Source organism: Staurois parvus, unplaced genomic scaffold, assembly GCF_062004578.1.
Source record: "Staurois parvus isolate SC_StPar_1 unplaced genomic scaffold, SC_StPar_1.0 ptg000208l, whole genome shotgun sequence".
Classification (NCBI taxonomy): domain Eukaryota; kingdom Metazoa; phylum Chordata; class Amphibia; order Anura; family Ranidae; genus Staurois; species Staurois parvus.
Genome location: NW_028318004.1, coordinates 2,446,629 through 2,459,677, shown reverse-complemented (window position 1 = coordinate 2,459,677; position 13,049 = coordinate 2,446,629). Strand labels below are relative to the sequence as shown.

At 42.1% G+C, this 13,049-nt stretch overlaps 1 protein-coding gene across 3 annotated transcripts in view; it reads left to right on the top strand.

Moving 5' to 3' along the window:
* Positions 1 to 13,049, top strand: part of LOC149461203 (tachykinin-like peptide) — a 91,468-nt gene that overhangs the window by 75,237 nt on the left and 3,182 nt on the right. The window lies entirely within an intron of this gene.

Here is a 13,049-nt window from a genome sequence, read left to right as displayed (position 1 = left end):
TCATAAGTTGGACTCCCTTCCCTAGGAAAAGAAACTCAGAGGAAGAAAAGAGACAGTACGAGCAGCATGTTACTGCTAACTTGAACCTACGCACAGACAGAGTGCAGAGAGCAGGAATATGTTATGTACAGAGTGTAGGGGTCAGTAATATGTAACATACAGAGTGAAGGGGGTCAAGAATATGTAATGTTCAGAGTGCAAGGGTTGGGAATATGTAATTTACAGAATGCAGGGGTCAAGAAAATGTAACATACAGAGTGCAGAGGTCAGGAATATGTTATGTACAGAGTGCCCAGGTAAGAAATATGTAACATACAGAGTGTAGGGGTCAAGAATATGTACTGAATAGAATACAGAGTTCAGTCATATGTAACATACAGCGTGCAGAGGTCAGGGTAATGTACTGTACAGAGTGCAGGGGTAGGTATTATGTACCTTACAGAGTGCAGGGGTCTGTATGTAACATACAGAGTGCAGGGGTCAGAAATATGTAATGTACAGAGTGCAGGGTCAGGAATATGTAAAGTACAGAGTGCACAGGTAAGGAATATGTAACATACAGAGTGCAGGGGTCAGTAATATGTAGCTTAGAGTGCAGGAGTCAGGAAAATGTAACATACAGAGTGCAGGGGTCAGGAAAATGTACTGTACTGCGTGCAGGGGTAGGTATTATTTATCTTACAGAATGCAGGGGTCTTTATGTAACTTACAGTGTGCAGGGGTCAGGAATATGTAACATACAGAGTGCAGGGGTCAGTAATATGTGACATGCAGAGGTCAGGAATATGTAACATACAGACTGCAGAGATCAAGAATATGTAAAGTACAGAGTGCCCAGGTAAGGAATATGTAACATACAGAGTGCAGGGGTCAAGAATATGTACTGAATAGAATACAGGGTTCAGTCATATGTAACATACAGAGTGCAGAGGTCAGGATAATGTACTGTACAGAGTGCAGGGGTAGGTATTATGTATCTTACAGAGTGCATGGATCTGTATGTAACTCACAGTGTGCAGGGGTCAGGAACATGTAACATACAGAGTGCAGGGGTCAGAAATATGTAATGTACAGAGTGCAGGGTCAGGAATATGTAAAGTACAGAGTGCACAGGTAAGAAATATGTAACATACAGAGTGCAGGGGTCAGTAATATGTAGCTTAGAGTGCAGGAGTCAGGAAATTGTAACATACAGAGTCCAGGGGTCAGGAAAATGTACTGTACAGCGTGCAGGAGTAGGTATTATTTATCTTACAGAGTGCAGGGGTCTTTATGTAACTTACAGTGTGCAGGGGTCAGGAATATGTAACATACAGAGTGCAGGGGTCAGAAATATGTAATGTACAGAGTGCAGGGTCAGGAATATGTAAAGTACAGAGTGCAGGGGTCAGTAATATGTAAAGTACAGAGTGCAGGGTCAGGAATATGTAAAGTACAGAGTGCAGGGTCAGGAATATGTAAAGTACAGAGTGCAGGGTCAGTAATATGTAAAGTACAGAGTGCACAGGTAAGGAATATGTAACATACAGAGTGCAGGGGTCAGAAATATGTAATGTACAGAGTGCACAGGTAAGGAATATGTAAAGTACAGAGTGCAGGACTCAAGAATACGTACCATACAGAGTGCAGGGGTTGGGAATATATAACTTACAGAGGGATGTCATCTTGTTATCCTAAAATATACAACAATGTGAAGAATCAACTCAGATTAGTGCTTTTCCCAAGTCTGCTGTCATCCGCAGAGATATTCTCATTAATCATAGGGATGTTGTTGTAGAAGCTCCATGCAGGGAAACACAGAAATCACAGCATCCTTGGTGAACGTTTAACGATCTGCTAGGAAGACAAGCAGCAGTGGGGGGACTTGGCAGCCCAGCAAGTGAAACAGTGCCTTGTGTTTCAAATGAAACAGGAAAAGAGGCCGTATGGATTTCTGTCCATCTCCTTCTCCACCTCCAGTGTGTATAGTGAGCACACTACAGGGGAGAGGGAAAGTCTGCAGATGGCCCCATGCTACGAGGAATGGACAGACTGCCCCCCACACACTTATAGAGCAGGTTGAAAGGAGTCTGATACAAACAAAGGTGCCTTACGCAAGGGGCGGACCCATCAGCGGATCTGCTTGCTTAGCGTGCGATCTCTCCGTTGATCCCTTCTGAGCAAGCGGATGACAGATCTGTGTCCTCTCCGCTGCTGCAGAGCGGACACAGACACAGCCCACTGTCCTCTATAGGCGGTCAAATGGAAATGACTGCCATCTGATCCGATCTAAGGGACGGAAGGGGAACCGATTCCCATCTCTCTCTTTTTGACGGATCGAATCGGATTGGATGTTGGCGGGTGTAATCGGACACATGTCCATTTACACCCACCGCTCCATAGAGGAGAATAGAGGTTCCTATCTGGTCCAACTGAAAAATGGGCAGGTGGACCCGATCGGAACATCTGTGTGAAAGGGGCCTTAAGTGGCACAATGAAGAGCAAATAAAAATCCCACATTTAGTCCTAGGTTTGTTGTTTTACAGCAGCCATAAAGTAGGATTGTTCTCTAGGAGGTGACACTGAGATGGTGAGCAGAAAGCGGAGTCTCTTTACACAGCATTGTATCATAACAAACGGAAGATTTAATTATAACTGCGAACGACCTCTGCTAGCTGCTAGCTTTTGTTTTCTTCATTTCCTTATAAAACTTGGAATTGGATTATTACAATCAACAATCACATTTATTATCTCTTATAATAAATCAGGTTGCTTGGCAGAGCATCCATTTTGTGGGTGGGGCTTGCATTCATATGGAAGCAGCTTTGTCAATTCACCATAAAAATTGTGGCCAATTAATCTGCATTATTCAAAATTTCTATCAGCACCGTCACATAGAGTGTAAGGGTCAGAAATATGTAACGTACAGAGCGCAGGAGTCAGTAATATGTAATGTACAGAGTACAGGTGTCAGTAATATGTAACGTACAAAGTTCAGGGGTCGGTAATATGTAATGTACAGAGCAAAGGTGTCAGTAATATGTAACGTACAAAGTGCAGGGGTCGGTAATATGTAATGTACAGAGCAAAGGTGTCAGTAATATGTAATGTACAGAGTACAGGTGTCAGTAATATGTAACGTACAAAGTGCAGGGGTCAGTAATATGTAATGTACAGAGTACAGGTGTCAGTAATATGTAACGTACAAAGTGCAGGGGTCAGTAATATGTAATGTACAGAGTGCAGGTGTCAGTATTATGTAACGTACAGCATGCAGATGTCAGTAATATGTAATATACAGAGTGCATGTGTCAGTATTATGTAATGTACAGAGCGCAGGTGTCAGTAATATGTAATGTACAGAGTGCAGGTGTCAGTAATATGTAACGTACAGAGCACAGGTGTCAGTAATATGTAATATACAGAGTGCAGGTGTCAGTAAGATGTAACGTACAGAGTACAGGTGTCAGTAATATGCAATGTACAGAGCGCAGGTGTCAGTATAATGTAACGTACAGAGCGCCGGTGTCAATAATATGTAATATACAGAGTGCAGGTGTCAGTAATATGTAACGTACAGAGCGCAGGTGTCAGTAATATGTAATGTACAGAGTGCAGGTGTCAGTAAGATGTAACGTACAGAGTACAGGTGTCAGTAATATGTAATGTACAGAGCGCAGGTGTCAGTATAATGTAACGTACAGAGCGCCGGTGTCAATAATATGTAATATACAGAGTGCAGGTGTCAGTAATATGTAACGTACAGAGCGCAGGTGTCAGTTATATGTAATGTACAGAGTGCAGGTGTCAGTAATATGTAACGTACAGAGTACAGGTGTCAGTATTATGTAACGTACAGCATGCAGATGTCAGTAATATGTAATGTACAGAGTGCAGGTGTCAGTAATATGTAAAGTACAGAGTGCAGGTGTCAGTAATATGTAATGCACAGAGTACAGGTGTCAGTAATATGTAAAGTACAGAGCGCAGGTGTCAGTAATATGTAATGTACAGAGCGCAGGTGTCAGTATAATGTAATGAACAGAGCGCAAGTGTCAGTATTATGTAAAATACAGCGTGAAGGTGTCAGTAATATGTAATGTACAGAGCACAGGTGTCAGTAATATGTAATGTACAGAGCACAGGTGTCAGTAATATGTAATGTACAGATTGCAGGTGTCAGTAATATGTAAAGTACAGAGCGCAGGTGTCAGTAATATGTAATGTACAGAGCGCAGGTGTCAGTATAATGTAATGAACAGAGCGCAAGTGTCAGTATTATGTAAAATACAGCGTGAAGGTGTCAGTAATATGTAATGTACAGAGCACAGGTGTCAGTAATATGTAATGTACAGAGCACAGGTGTCAGTAATATGTAATGTACAGATTGCAGGTGTCAGTAATATGTAAAGTACAGAGCGCAGGTGTCAGTAATATGAAATGTACAAAGTGCAGGGGTTGGTAATATGTAACATACAGAGTGCAGGTGTCAGTAATATGAAAGGTACAAAGTGCAGGGGTCGGTAATATGTAATGTACACAGCGCAAGAGTTGGCAATAGGGATGCACCAACACAGAGTGCGGGGCTTATGCAACAGTTATATCATCACCATTATACAGAGTGCAGGTGTCAGTAATATGTAACATACAGAGTGCGGGGATCGGTAATATGTAATGTAACGTCCAGAGTGCAGGGGTCGGTAATATGCAACGTACAGAGTGCAGGGATCGGTAATATGTAATGTCCAGAGTGCAGGGGTCATGTAGCACTTATATGATCACTGTTATACAGAGTCAGAGGTCATAAATTTGTAACATACAGAGTATCAGGCATCAGTTTTATTATCACTGCTTCCCTAGCGATCATACTGGCTGATGACAAAGGGTGCTCTTGACTCGGAGAAGGCCTCAGGCCTCTGAATGTAAAGATCTACTGAAAGGGGTCATCTTAGGAGCATGTCAGGCATCATGTAATTAATAATGCACCCTAATTAATTTTGATGCCTTTTTTCTTCTCTTTAAGTACGTACAGCTTGTACATTACTGATCAAACCCAGCTTAATTAAGGACCCCACGGGACTGAGTTTTTTTAAACCTTCAACTCAAATGATGACAAATTGCTCAACGTCTGCAGGGGAGGTTTTTGCTGACGAGCCAGTTAATACTGCAAAGTTTGGGTGTTTGATGTCGAGTTTTACTGCTTATTGCTGGGGGGCAAGTTGCATAAGTCATTAAGAAAAAAAAAAATAGTCAGGAGTTGGATGATTAACGTCACTTACAAACATAATTGCCATCATGCCTGCCCATAAATTTTCTAGGTTAATGTGTTTGTCATTTTAGGAATGAAAAAACATCACAAAATTGTTGTTCTTGCTTGTTTCTGTGGACATCGTAGCCACCTCCTATTGATGGACCTGTAAGCAGAAAGAAAAGTGAAATCACATGGAAACATATTTCACTAGCAAATATATATATATATATATATATATATATATATATATATATTACAGTATCTATATGCTGGTGGGTGGGTGGCAGGCTGCCTCACATGCGGCCTAAGCGAACTGCCGAGCCGACTCCCAATGTAACACTGACCTTTTAGGCAATACAGGACTTTCCCTAACGTGTGGATGGCGGGCAGAGACCGACCCCCGATCCACCCTCTTGAATGTGTGCGCCTTCCCCTTCATTCCCAGGGCTTCTCAAGGCTCGACAGCCAGGGGACACCAGTAGAACTCACATTCACACTGTTCAGAGCAACATGTTCCTGCAGATAGATAGAGCTATGTTCTTCCTGACCCAGGATAGGGGAAACAGAGGAGTAAACAAGCTCCATGGTTCTCCCTCATCCCTCCTGGGACTAGGATGGGAATCCAGGGTACCCTGCCCTTCCCCAGGATGGGGGAGAGCAGGACAGCAGATGACATTGCTTTATCCTCTTTCTTCCCCAAACTTCCCATTTCCCAACTAGGACCTGCGTAATCTTCCAGCCTTCTCCACTCTACCACCTGCCTACATAGATATATATACTTATATATGTAGATAGGTACTTATGAATGTTCTGAAATTTAGATATCCAGAATTTAGAGCTCAGCTCAAGGCAATTTTTTTTGTAGCCTGGGAAAGGGTTTGAAACTTTGTTGGGTTTTAGTTCCTTTGTCCCCACACTGTTTAGAGAGGAATGGGAAATCGAACATTTTACAGCTGTCAACAGAAAAGGAAGTCAGGGGACACCTCGGAATGAAGACAACTGTTCTAGGGACACCTGTCTTTGAGGGGATTTCCCTTCACTTTGGAGAGATTTCCTTTCACTTCCTGTTTTTTCCTCTGGCCCAGGAAGTAAAAAAATCTTCACAGTCCTAAACTCATAATAGAGTTGAAATTCAAGTTCACGGCTACCAAGGGTTTGAGGTGAATCCTGTGAGTTCGAGATTTACAATTCTGGTGAACTTATTAACCCAGGACAATTTTTAAAAACATAAATGCATTTTGTGGCCTTTGAACTATGGCCAACAGGCTTAGTAAGGCTCCAAGGGGACTTCTGAATCAGTTAGACCCTAGCTGTAAAAGGTTAGGGGGCACAAAGTAGCTATATGATCAGTGTTTTAGAAGCTGCTGTTGGGAAAGCATGGGGAAAATTGAAAAAAACACATAGAGAGAGACTACAGCCAGCTAGGAAATGATACTTTTGTTGAGATTAGGAGGTCAGTTGTCATTTTTACCTGCAGTCCCATCCATAGCAAACTTTTTTTTATATATTTTTTGTGCTGTAAGACTTTCCTTTACAAAAAAAATGGTTTTTGGTTCAGGGGTTTGTATTTTTGAGTTTCATCTATTTTTGTAGGTATGTTGCTTTTTATTTTATGTTGATAGGCTCTTCTTTGTAGGCTCTATATTTTTTTTTCTTTTTGCTGCAAGGCTCCCTTTTAAAAAAAGTGGGCTTTGGATTCATGGGTAGTGTTTTTGGGTTTCATTTCTTCTGTGGGTTTTTTTTTAAATTCCATGTTGAAAGAGACTTTTTTGGGGTTTGGACTGCTCTAAGAGGAGCAGTTGCTTGGTACTAGCCATCTGTTCCTTGAGCTTCCTTTTTCTATTAAAATTGCAGTAAACCGCACCTAAAAAGTCCCCTGCAAGAAAATGTCATAATGTGCTAGTATGCTTTGCATTATGAAGGACTTACCTTAAAACGAAGCCCTCCAGCGACGCGCTGTCACCGCTCCAGAGGAAGTAATCGTTTTAAAAAAAATGTCATTTTTTTGAAATTTTCAAATTTGCCGCCGGTTCCGGCGCCCATACGTCACAGGGACAGGAACACGGAAGCCGGATGCCGGCATCAGCCGGAGGAGATGGCCGGGGACGCTGCAGGGGACACATCTCGGGAGCGAAGGACAAGGTAAGCGCTGTAGGGAATCCCTGCGCAACGCCGCATGGTAAGCTGGAGTGTAGCTCGGGGTTACCGCTTTTGGTATTGAAACTTTACTCTGAGCTACACTCGGGAATACCGCCATGGAGGTTAATATACTTACTTTATTACTTACTGTAGGTAAAAGTATACAAAAAGAGTTTACAACCACTTTAAAATAATACAATTACCAGGCCATGCATAATTACAGTATAGCAGCAACAGTGGATGTATTGTAAAGGTGTAGCAAAAATATACAAACATATACTATGTAATGTAGACACAAAATCAGAAAATATAGGAACGAAATGGCAAAAAATGCATATAAGGTATCTTATTATCAAAACATATTTCAGGACTTAGCATATCAAAGTGTTGTGGCCACAAAGATAAAGTCAGGCAGAAAATGAGGTCCTTTACAGAACCCATGGTTTTGGGGGGCACCCCTTTCTCATGGAGGGCCTAATCTTGAAGGGAACCCACAGTTGTTTAAAATGACTGTCAGCTCCCATGGCCTAAGGCTAACCAACATTTGCATATAAAATGTAGACAAAAAAAATCCCAAGCTGGTCCACATAAAATAAAAAAGTCATTTTTTTTCCATTAAGAATTTTCAGGCGCTGTGTATCACTAATTGCTTGTTTGTTAATAATTGAAATGATCCTTCAGGATGTGTCCTCAAATGTTCTTCCACGATCAGTGAAAGTTATAAAAGGAGAGAGACGTCTGCTGGTAAACATCCAATTTACTGTATAGTTTAGTTTTATTAAGTATTGTTGAGCAAGTTTACCTTTGCCTTTGAACCCCTCAATAAATTCACATTCTGGAGCACATACTCCCTACAACTAATCCCCCTTAATATGAAAGCAGATGATCTGATTGAGCTGCTACTGAATTACTGAGTTATGAAGTTATTGGGATTTATGTAGCACTACCCTTGTGAGGGCCTCTGTGTTGTGGGTACCCCTAAGCTCCACACAGCCAGGACACATGCATTTTTCACACTTTCATCCACAGGCAGTGAGCTTGGTTTTGTTATTTTATTAGGGGAAATAACTTGTATAGGGTAATAGGGATTATGGGATGCCCAGTTTGGCTTGAATCAATGAAGGGGGGACAACTTCCTTCCTGTGTGTAAAGACAGATCTTGGACTGCTCTTTTCCTTGAAAGCTGTCAGTTGTTGTGGATCAGTAGCAACAGCCCTTTGTGGGCAAGGAACTAGCAGCCCCTCTTGCAACTATCTGCAGAGATATATCCTCTCCCCTGCAGAACTGATCCCAGCTCCACAGACTGCAGACACTACCAGCCCTCTTGGCTACTTGGAAGATCTCCCAGGACAAGGATAAAGGATTGAGCCCAGAGCTGTCCTTTGAAAGCTTGCAACTTGTGGCAGTCTCTCCCCTTGTGGATCCCAGGGTGTGCTGATGTACTCACTCTGTCCTTTTTTCTCTTAGTGCTCCCAGGTCTTGATCCCATCCCCCCCCCCCCCGACTTAGGGGATCCCTCCCAGGTACTGACAGCCTCCTCAGCACTCCATCTTCCACCTGACTCCCCTGTCAGCCTGAGTCCCCAGATTTATGGGCCAGTCTGCCACTCTACCAGGGCCTCCAAACCTTGGATTGGCCAAACTCCCATACACATGCAGATGAGGTCTCCACCCCTTCCTGCTTACCGACTTATGGAAGGTGCTATGGTCCTCTAGGGTCAGGAGGAGGCGATAGAACCACAAACTGTGAAGTCATCCAGCTGACCTGTAGTACCTAACCTCAATCACAGACTCACACAGTTTTCATTAGTCATACACAATGATTTTACCTACAAGACATTACACTACTCTAGTAGCGCACTAGAATAGTGCTAAAACTGGTGCACTCAGAATCTGCTGCAGCTGTGCATGGTAGCCAACCAGCTTCTGACATCAGCTTGTTCAAATAAGCTTTGGGAATAAAACCTGAAAGCTGATTGGTTTCAATGCAGAACTGCACCAGATTAAGCACTCTCCAGCTTTTGTAAATAACCTCCATTGTGTATGGAGGACACTGGAGATTTTAAGAGATTGTGATAAAATACATAACCTGAAGGTTTTATGCTTCTTTGGTCGGCGCAGGAACTTTTTCTGAAAGCAGTTGGCCTATGTGCAAGATTATAAGTTGACCCTCTTCCTCCTGAAAACAATACCTGAAGCTTCATTCACATTGACCTTTGTGGTAATGCATCCAGATCCCAACATCTCATGGATCTGGATGCAGCACAACTCAAATCAAATCTCCAATGTTTACAATGAGTGCACAGCAGTTGTAATGGGGCAGTTCCAACATAATTAGGGAAGGGATTACGCAGAAAATTAGTGTGATCTGGGAGAGGTCAGGAAGTAGTTGTGATCAAGGCAGGGCTGGTGGGCAGAAGTGACAGTGTCCCAGGGGCTGGGATGAATATGTTGGCCTGCAATCAGGAAGTTGGTCAAGAGTAGCCTTCATCAACCTTTTAACCCCATTGAAACTCTTGAAATACTTTTCAGGTCTTTGGGAACCCGTTAAAACCAGTTCATATGGGGCTCAATTGGAAAAATGCCCCTTATATTGGTGGTCAGTGGTCAGTGGTAAGAAAGGCCACCTTACAGTGGTGGTCAGAATGCCACCATAACAGATAGCTAAAAAGATAATTGGTGTCATTCCGCTGGTTTTGCCAAGTGGCATTGGCCTCAGAACTATGCAGGCATCATTAGAGGGAAGTCAATCAGCCAGAATTCAAGGAAACCCAACAAACTCTGGAGGAACCCTAGTTGAGAATGGCTGATTTAGAGCAATGCTGCCAATGCTGGAATGAGGGAATGTAGACAGCAAGTGGCTGAAAAAAGCCGGGAGAGATCAATAGCACATAGATGCAAAAAAGGATTAAAGAAAGGCAATTGTTTACAAATACATGGTGTGTTACCATACTTAATGTTATTTATTTAAAGTTTAGATCTACTTTAACTATAATACTGCAGTTGCTTGGATTTCGGTGTAAGGGAGAGAGAGTTTATGTTAAAACAAGAATCTCTTACTTCAGTTTTTGATCCATTTTTAATCCTTTTATTCTTTCTAAAATCAATCAGGAAGCTGCAGCCCAAGGCAGGTGTTCTGTTATCCGCTTGTTGGGTCTCATGAATGTCAGTTACCATTTTTTATATCCTTTATGTTTCTTTTGTTCTTGTTTTAAAAATACATCTTGAAGTTTTGATTCGGATGGTTTCGTCTTTTCTGCTTCACTGTCAAGGGGATGAAAAAACTCCCATTTCATCCAATTTTTCATCTTCCTTCTTTAGCACAGAGACCAGAGAAAAAGACTTTTGAAATGATGACTTGAACAGACCTAAGTGTACTTGAAACAAAGTATTTTGGAAAAAATAAGGATTTAAAACTGAATAAAGATGGAGCAAGGAAGGAGTACAATTGATTGTGTATTCTTTCAGTTGTTATTCCTGCATTTGCAGGCAACAAAAAGATCAGTTCTCACATTACGTATGATCATCTTTAAAATCATTGACATCTACTGTACTTATTCCTTTTATGTACTGTAAATCTATTACAGATTTGGACGTGCAATGGTGACCTGTTCAAGGTATAAGCAAGAGACACTTTCTCCACCATATGTGCCAGCCTTCCATGGCCTAACATACTGTAGATTCAAAGCAATACTGGCTGTACTCCAAACAATGGTCCCACAACTATCTTTATTTGTAGGACACTACCTGGACCATCTTCTCCCTCTGACGCATTTCACTCCCAAAGGAACTTAATTGAGTATTACTTTATGATTAAGCTCAATTAAGAATGAAATACACCAGAGGTCTAAGCCTGCCAAGCTGACTAAGTGTTAGGGATCCGGGTATGACCAGAAATGTGTGGACTGACACAGGGAAACGCAGGCTTCAGGTATAGTGTAAATAAGACAATTTATTAAGACTAAACAACACAAACGCAGTGCAAGGTAAACATAACACAGTGCAAACAACCCAAACTCCAACAGATAACCATATATACAAATCAAACGTAGTCGGGCAGGCCGGGTCAGTAGCAAACGGGCAAATGGTACCAGGAGAGAGCGGAAGAGTGGTCAGGAATAGCCGAGGTCAGGACAGGCGGAGTTCACTCAGAGTCAGGATCAAGCAGAATCAGGAATCAAGCAGGAAGCAGACAGAATGCAGGTACAGGGGCTCATGGAAAATATTACACCAAGGCCCTGATCACAGGCCTGGCCATTCCTTAAATACACCTGCTGCAATCAGCCTCAGGTGATGGCTCATTGCAGGAGTGAGCCTCTGGTTGCTGAGAGCACCCGCTGGCCAGCCCTGGTACTGCAGCCCACAAGGCAGGTGAGTCCCACCACCACTGGCAAGTCCATTCCTGACACTAAGCCTTATTAGGTGAAACACATTAGTTGAGGTGGTCTTCAAGCGGGACTGCTATTCGTGCATACAGTGATGTCCTCTGTAGGCAGCCATTCCTCAGTGTATCTGAAGTGTTGACCGCTCCATTTTATGTCCCCCACCTGGCATTCAGGCGACAACAGGAGTCCGCGGTTGATAGTGGAGGAGAATATTTTATGACATCCAAGTATCAGAGGGAGAAGCTTATGTAGGCACTGTTGTACAAATAATGTTGATTGTTGAACTGGTACTTGGTGTATGGCTACTATCTGAGCAATTCAGACTGAGTAGATAATAAAAAAATACATAAAAACTTACTAAAGCATAAAACTAAAATACATAAAACTTACTTGATTAGCAAATCCAGACACATGAACAGAAGTTATGTTCATATCTCACATTTTCTGTAGACGTTGTCTTTGGGACCACCTTTCAAGCCTATCTATGAGTTAGTTAAGCCACCCAAATTAAAGGGGCAGTTGAAAGGTGTGAGGGGTGGAGCCAAACTTTTCTTTTGCAGGAATTATATGTTCCTTTTAACTTTAGCTTTCTATATTTCTGGATCTTCTGATGACTTTTGACATGCAGTTTGCACTGACGTTTATTTGAATCAGGTGCTCAGTTTGAATAGCCAAAATGTGTAACTATTTGATTTTAAATCCCCAAACTTTTAGTTTAATTTAGGATAAAGTGGGGAAAGGTTAAAGCCTCTGTCAGTTTGTTTTATTGCCATCTGTGCCGCTTCCTGTCAGCACAGGAAATGATGTAAAATCTCTCCAATGGAGATACCAATAACACTTTTTTTTGTAGAGCTGGGAAGAGTTGAGGCTTCGGACAGTGCTTATATTGTTGCCTTTGCCTTAAGGTAACAATTGTTCCCCCCATTTCTTGTATGGGCATCACAAGAACAGGAAGTCTCTCCAATGGGGGGGTCACAGACAGAAATAAAAAAATGACAGAAATTGTAACTGATCCCCACTCTATGCAAAGCTAAAATAATAGATTTCAGCTGCAGCTAGGCTTTAACGTATATGTGAACCCTCACCTTTTAAACAATCCATTCAGTTTAAAATAGACATGAAAGGCAAAACATTTGTGGATAGATATAAAAAAACATTATGAACACCTTTTTATTAGGGATCACATACCAACTGTTCTCAGCTGGGTACGTTGCTCAGAGACCTGGGGGAGGAGAAAGAGCAGTACACCAGTCCTCTTCATTGGTCTGATCATTGGAGGAGAACTGACTGAGTTCC